This window comes from Macaca fascicularis, chromosome 4 (assembly GCF_037993035.2).
Source record: "Macaca fascicularis isolate 582-1 chromosome 4, T2T-MFA8v1.1".
In the NCBI taxonomy this organism is placed as follows: Eukaryota; Metazoa; Chordata; class Mammalia; order Primates; family Cercopithecidae; genus Macaca; species Macaca fascicularis.
The window spans coordinates 84,884,170-84,891,141 of record NC_088378.1 but is presented as its reverse complement, the minus strand read 5'-3'; the positions used below and the strand labels follow the sequence as shown (position 1 = coordinate 84,891,141).

Genomic DNA, 6,972 nt, shown 5'->3' with positions numbered 1-6,972 from the left:
TAGCAATTACGGTACTGGATTTGGGGTAACCACCATTACCTCAGGTTTACCAGGTGTATGCGTTTCCCCCCGCAAGATTTACTGTATTTAAACAATTGATGGATCCACCTACTATCATTATTTGAAGATGATGTAGTCACAGCCTATGTGGTTTTGTGAGCCAGCAAAGAATAGTTTAATGGTTCAATTAGCTCCTTGAGGAGATACATGGTGGTTGAGATATGCCAAATAAGCAGCATGCAACCTCTGTGGGGAGAAAAGAAGTCAGCCGACTTCTTGTGAAGACACAGCTTCCTGCAGAGCCAGATGTAGCTCGCATTTTCCTCTTGCTTGTTCCCAATAGCAGTGCTCAGGGGGGATAAACTTTACTTAACCTAATTAATTTTAATCACAGCTTTCAAATCTCATACTGTGAAAAGAATTACAAATTGGAATACATTAATAGAAGCCATAGTTTATGCTGCAAGCTAATCATGAAATGTGCATTTACATTTTCTGCATGAGTTTGCAATTACCATTAAAATAAAATTCCGTTATGTCCTTTTAAATTACCAAAATGTGAAGAGCAGATTGAGCCAGGCCCATTTTTGTGCTACATTACTAGACGAGTGTCTAAATTCCCAAGAATTAGACGACTTCCTCCCTTTGAGTTGCAGTGAGGAATGATTTCCAGTTGTCTGCCTTGGGCAATTTCCGTTTTTAAATAATAATCTTTTAAACTGATTGTGCAAACATCTCATCCACTTTAACAAGAAGCCCTTTAAATGTAGTACAGAGAAGAAATTTTATGTATATATAAAAATTACGTGTGTATACATACATATATCTACATATGAATGATATATGCATGTAAGTTTTCATTTAAGTTCCATGTAAACTTTTATGGAGGTATACATGGAAGTAAATGCCAGCTGGTTCCCCAGAGAATCTGAGGCATTTAGAGGAAACACAGAAGGTATAAAAATAAAGCTTTAATAAAGAGTTAGTGCCCAAATTAGAATAGAATGGCAAGACGTCTGCAAAGTCAGCATGGCTTTTACTTGTGGAGGACGTGGCCATTTTGCCCCTCTTTCACATGTATCATGTTGCTCGGTCCTCACAGCAGTGATCCTGAGGTGGGCAGCACAGGTGTGATTTGATTGTCCCCATTTTACAGATGATGAGACTGAGAGCACATCAGTGAGGAGCAGTGTGGGTCTTTCAACTCCAGGCGGAGACTCTTTTGGCAGGGAGACTCCCTCCATCTAGAAAAACAATTTTTAAACTATCACAACTCAGTAAGGAGGGACAAGTAGGCATAAGCAGTGACTGACCACCTGCTAACATCATCCTGATACCTAAATAAAAGTGATGTAAAACACCATGGGGTGAATGCACCTTCATAATAAGTTATGCAACTTTGGCTGATTTGTTTGGCCAGCTAGCTGGACTTACGCAGACTTTGGATTTTCAGAAATCTTCTGTGTATAATTATGCCTGAGAATGTTCCTAGCGTACTGCTGACTGGTTATTAGGCATGTGCAGAAATAGTACCCCACAACAACAGTGTAAGGAGGGGTAGGTAGTATCTTTTCCTCACTCATGGAATGAGGGCCTTTGTACCTACTTCAGAGGAAGGTTAGATAATTCATGGCCTGCTTCAGGGCAGAATGGCAGGAGAAGGTCAGAGAGACCTTCCTGCTTCTGTTTTCTAAAATGCTGAGGTGCTATGTATTGTGGTAGCATGTCCTGAGCTTCATCTTCATCAACAGCCACCACCACCACAACAATAGTAGTAAATAGCAGCTACCAAGTGTTGATTGCTTACTGTGTTCTAGACACCTTGTCATGTGATAGTCTTTTCCATTTAGTTCTTTGTTGATATGGTTTGGCTCTGTGTCCCCACCCAAATCTCTCTTTGAATTGTAATCCCCATAGGATCACCACATGTTTACGGAGAAACCTGGTGGGAAGTGATTGGATTATGGGGACAGTTTCCCCATGAGCCTTGCTCGTGCTAGTGAGTGAGTTCTCACAAGATCTGATGGTTTTATAAGAGGCTCTTCCCCTTTCACTCATTTGCTGTCTTTCTTGCCTGCCACCATGTAAGATGTGACTTTGCTTCTCTCTCATCCTCCATTATGATTGTAAGTTTCCTGAGGCCTCCCCAGCCATGTGGAACTGTGAGTCAATTAAACCCCTTTCTTTATAAATTACCCAGTATTGGGTATGTCTTCATAGCAGTGTGATAATGAACTAATACATCTGTCTTCTTTTTTCTCAGGTAAATATTCCATTTCTGCCAAGATGCCCACCAACCAGTGCATGCCAAGACTATGAGGCGCCATGAATCCCTGGCTGGCTCACGTGAAGGCAAATTCCCTTCAGGACCAGGAAGACCAGGTCACTTTGTCCAAAGGTGGTCCAGTTCCAGATACTCAGGTCTTCTTTAGATGTCACCTTCTCTTGACCTGCTTTCTCTTGGCCTAGCACCTCTTTCAGTCATCACTGATATCACTTGCTTTCAGATTCAGATATCTAAAGACCCTCCCCTAGGGCACAACGTCCTGTATCATCCATCTTTATGAAGATAGTGCACAGTGGGGGCAGGGGGTACCTGAAAGACCTGGGCTTTCACATTGTGCAGACCTGGGTGTGAGCTGAGCTCCACTGTGTGCCAGCTGAGATTGGGTGATTTGCTGAACTGCTCTGCACTTCAAGTTTCTCATCTGTTAGCAGGGATTTAAAATCTGTTTTGCAAGGATGTTGTGTGGAGATGAAATGTGACATCTATGTGATGCATGCAAACAGTCCCTGGCACAAAATCAGTGCTTGATGCCATGACTCAGAGGCTCTGCCTGGTCCCTTGTCCAAGCTCGTCTATCTTTCTTTTTATGTCCCTTAGTATCTTTCTTAGCTCCTTCCATAGGAGATATCGGGGCCCATTTTCTGAGCAAGCACCAGCTCCATCCCACAATTTCTACCTCCTTCCTCCCCACTTTCCTCCCCACCATCCAATTCTGGGTCCGTGGACTTAGTTACATACTAGTCAGCTCTCTGCCAGCCCTGAGGGCCTGGCTGGACTCCTGCTGGATGGGACCCTGTGCCTCGGGTGCAGGGAGGATCTGGACAATCTTCCAGCAGCCTCTGCACTGTTGGCCATGGAGTTGAGGGCAGTGAATCCCTATGGTTCGTCTCAGTTGCTGTGCCATCAAGACTGGGGGATGGGGTGGGCAGCGAGTGGATTAGATCTCAATATTCAAGTGTTGTCTGTGGACCGGCAGCACTGGCGGTCACCTTGGAGCTTGTTAGAAATGATAAATCTTGGCCCACTGAATCAGAATCTTCATCTTAACAAGATTTCTAGTCATTCCTTCTGAGCCCTGGGTTGGCCCCTAGTGGGCAAATGCCCCTCAAATCACTACACAGGAGAACTGTTGGCAAGATAATTCTTCCCTCCAGGGTCAGCAAAGGTATCTGCAAATCCTTCAGTAGGGGTGTTTGTGTTTAAAACACGCACTAAAGTCTAATTTATTTATGCAGGAATCATTTTTAAATTTCTTTCCAGATTGTTAAAGTAAACCTTTGAATCCTGACCCATCTGTGATGTAAGATGTGGCTGGCCTTGCTTCATGCATAGAAGTCACACCCCACAATAACAATGTAGGGGAGGGAAGGTAATATCGTTTCCTCACCCATGGAACGAGGGCCTTATGACCTACTTTAGGGGAAGCTCAGGGAATTCTTTTATGGTCTGCTTCAGGTTAGCAGGCCTGTGCCCATGTCATTCAGTAAAGTCTCCCTAAACCATAGCCACACTGACCCTTTCTCATTACGGAGACAGAATCACACACACATACACACATACACACACAGGCCATGACATGATGTTTTCCACCCCCGAACCTGTGCTTATATGTTATCTCTTCTGCCTGGGATGTCCTTGCTGTCCTTTGGGTGAATTTTAGTCATCCTTTAAGTTTCATTTAAAGTGTCAGCTCAGTCACAGTGCCCTATGTAAGATGGCTGCGTGATGGTGTTTCTGCTGTTACCACATTGCATTCCAGTGTTCTGTTGATGGTGTGATCACCTCCTGGAAACATTGAACTCAGTGAGGGCAAGTTCTGTGTTGTATTTATTCATCTTTGTATCTCCAACACCCAGCACAATGACAGGCACGCTGGAGATGCCCCATAGACGCTTATTGCATATGCAGAAAAAAAGCTTAGCTTGCTGTGATGGCTTTTTGTTTTGTCCTTTGAAGTTTAATCAGAATAAAAGAAAATAACTGCAGACTCTAAACGTTTGGGAAGTTTCTGTAAAACCTTACAACCCAAATGAAGAAAAAAGATCAAAGGGAAATTAGACAGCAATTTGTTTTAAAAAAATGTAGTGGCATTTTAATTAGAGAATATTCTTCTCATTGAAATGAGAAACTCCCAGGGAAATACTTGATGTGTTAGAGTCTCCCTCCTCACATTTTTTTCTCCAGCTATTACAGGACCTGCTGAGCAGGCTTTGTGAAGGAAAGCTCCTAGGATGCTGCACAATGAAGACACTCAGCACTTACACAGCGCTCTGCTCTTGCCACAATTAAGCCTTTCACTTCTCCCGGCCCAGTGGGGGGGAAGCCCGAGTTATTGACTGAATTTGATGGCTAAGAGGCCCTGAGGATAAATGACTTGTTCGAGTCTAGGCAACTGGACTGTCACAGGCAGAATTCAGAGTTTTGGACCTGCTTCTCATGCCAAGCAGTTTGTTCTGACCTCAGAAGGGAATCCCTTTTTGATAAGCAATGCACAAGGACCCCAAAGAGTCCCCAGAAGGCAGTCGTTTGGAGGGGATCACTGGGTGTCACAAATTGGTAACATTTTTGAAACTCAATATGGGAATGACTGTAGGATTGCCATCTTTTAATCTTGCTAATTAGGAATACGAAGAAAATATATGGCCAGAATTATGCCTTAAAGAAAATAAATGTTTTATACTAAAAAATAAGGAACTGTTTCAGAATAAAGCCCAGGTTTTTTTTTTTAATTGAATATAGTTTTATTAAAAACACAGCACATTGTAGTTATTTTTCTCATTTTACAGGAGACCAGTGAAAACTGGCAGTAGTTTAGATTAGTGTTTGGGAATGGCTGTTTTTAACTTAATATGCTAGATCCCTGTTTTCTGTAGAAACGCCAAAGCCAACCTTCTGTAGCAGAAAAGTGAGTTAAGATTCACCTGCTGGCATTCTATGCCCAGGGCAGTCACCTGCTTCCTCTTTCCGCAACTATGGAAGTAGGCGTTACTTGACATTCTGAAAGTACTGTCAGAAAGTAATGCTGACAGCACTTTCCATAATTGGTGTGTTGTGGCTCTGCTTCATGTTCACTAGAGAGAGAAGATGGAAGACTAAGGAAGCCTCGATGTAATCTTTCTTAGTGAGTTTTAGGTAGGAGTAGGTGATATAGTTTGGCTGTGTCTCCACCCAAATCTTACCTTGAATTGTAACTTCCACAATTCCCAAGTGTTGTGGGAGGGACCTGGTGGAAGGTGTTTGAATCATGGGGACAGGTCTTTCTCGTGCTGTTCTCACAATGGTGAATAAGTCTCAGGAGATTTGATCATTTTATAAAGAGGGGTTTCCCTGCACAAGCTTTCTATCTTTGCCTGCTGCCATCCATGCAAGACATTACTTGCTCCTCCTTCCCTTCTGCCATGACTGTGAGCCCAACCCCCCCCAGCTATGTGGAACTGTACATCCAATAAACCCCCTTTTCCTGTATAAATTACCTAGTCTCAGGTATGTCTTTATCAGCAGTGTGAAAGCAAAACAAAAGTTTTGAGCTTATATTCCACAGGGGAAATAGAAAAAGGTTGACGCTGCAGTGAACTGTGATAGGGCCACTGTCCTCCAGACTGGGTGATGGAGTGAGACTCTGTCTCTTCAAAAAAATGTAAAGAAGAAAAATTAAAAAATCTCCCTAAACTCTTTGTACAAGCTATCCTTCTATCCTCCAAGCTGTCCTGGGTGTGGGCCAAACTGATTTTGGGAGAAATTTAAAGTTTAAATATAACAACACTTCCCAAAAACAAAACTGCCCTTGTAAAACTAATACAAGTCCGCCAGGTTAAGGGGATGGGAGAGGTCACAAGATTTGAAATGTCCCCAATTACTCGTGTAATTAATATCACTATTGTAGAACCTAAGATTGGCCTTTTGAGATCTTTTCAGGCTTTTGCATTTCTGATGACTGGATGGCCCCACCTGGACCTGGACCCAACCAGTTCTGTGGCCCCAACCCAGAAGGGGACTCAGCACATAAGGACCCTTTTCCACACCCCTATGATTGCATCCCCCAACAATCAGCAGCACCCTTTCCCTAGGCCCCTGCCCACCAAACCACCTGAAAACCCCCCAACCTTCTAGCCTCTGGAGAGATTGATTTGAATAATAACTCCTTCCCCTGCTTGGTGTGCCAGTCTCACCTCAGTTAAACTCTTTCTTTATTGCAATGCCATGGTGTCAGTGGATTGATTTTGTCCGTGCAGCAGGCAGGAAGAACCTGTGGGGCAATTACATGAAGGAGGACAATTATGGATTTTTCTTTTATGTTTTCTAAGTTTTGTTACTGTATTTATATTACTTTTAGGATTTTAAGTAATTTTGTAATGATAGAGAAATGAGAAAAATTGAGAAATTACACCTTACTGATTGAATTTTCCAAAGATGGTCACAAGATTGCCACTGCTGCATGCTCCTCTTCCCATGGGACCTTAACACTCCTCCTTTGAGCTCCTCCCCCAAAACCCAGACAGACCTTTGTCACTGCCTCAGCTGAACATAGTAGAAGTGATGTTACTGGAAAGGGGTCCTGATCCACACCCCAAGAAGAGAGGGTGCTTGGCCTCGCACAAGAAAGAATTTGGGGTGAGTTCACAGAGTAAAGTGAAAGCAAATTTATTAAGAAAGTAAAGGAGCAGAAGAATAGCTACTTGGAGGAA

General features: G+C 43.1%; 1 long non-coding RNA gene across 1 annotated transcript; it reads right to left on the bottom strand.

Annotated features, from left to right (window-relative positions):
• Positions 1-958: 958 nt before the first annotated feature.
• On the bottom strand, positions 959-6,566 carry LOC141410218 (uncharacterized). The gene is made up of 2 exons (XR_012434434.1): positions 6,457-6,566; positions 959-1,244 (listed from the first exon to the last, which is right to left on the bottom strand). It is a non-coding gene; the product is annotated as an uncharacterized lncRNA (long non-coding RNA).
• Positions 6,567-6,972: the final 406 nt, after the last annotated feature.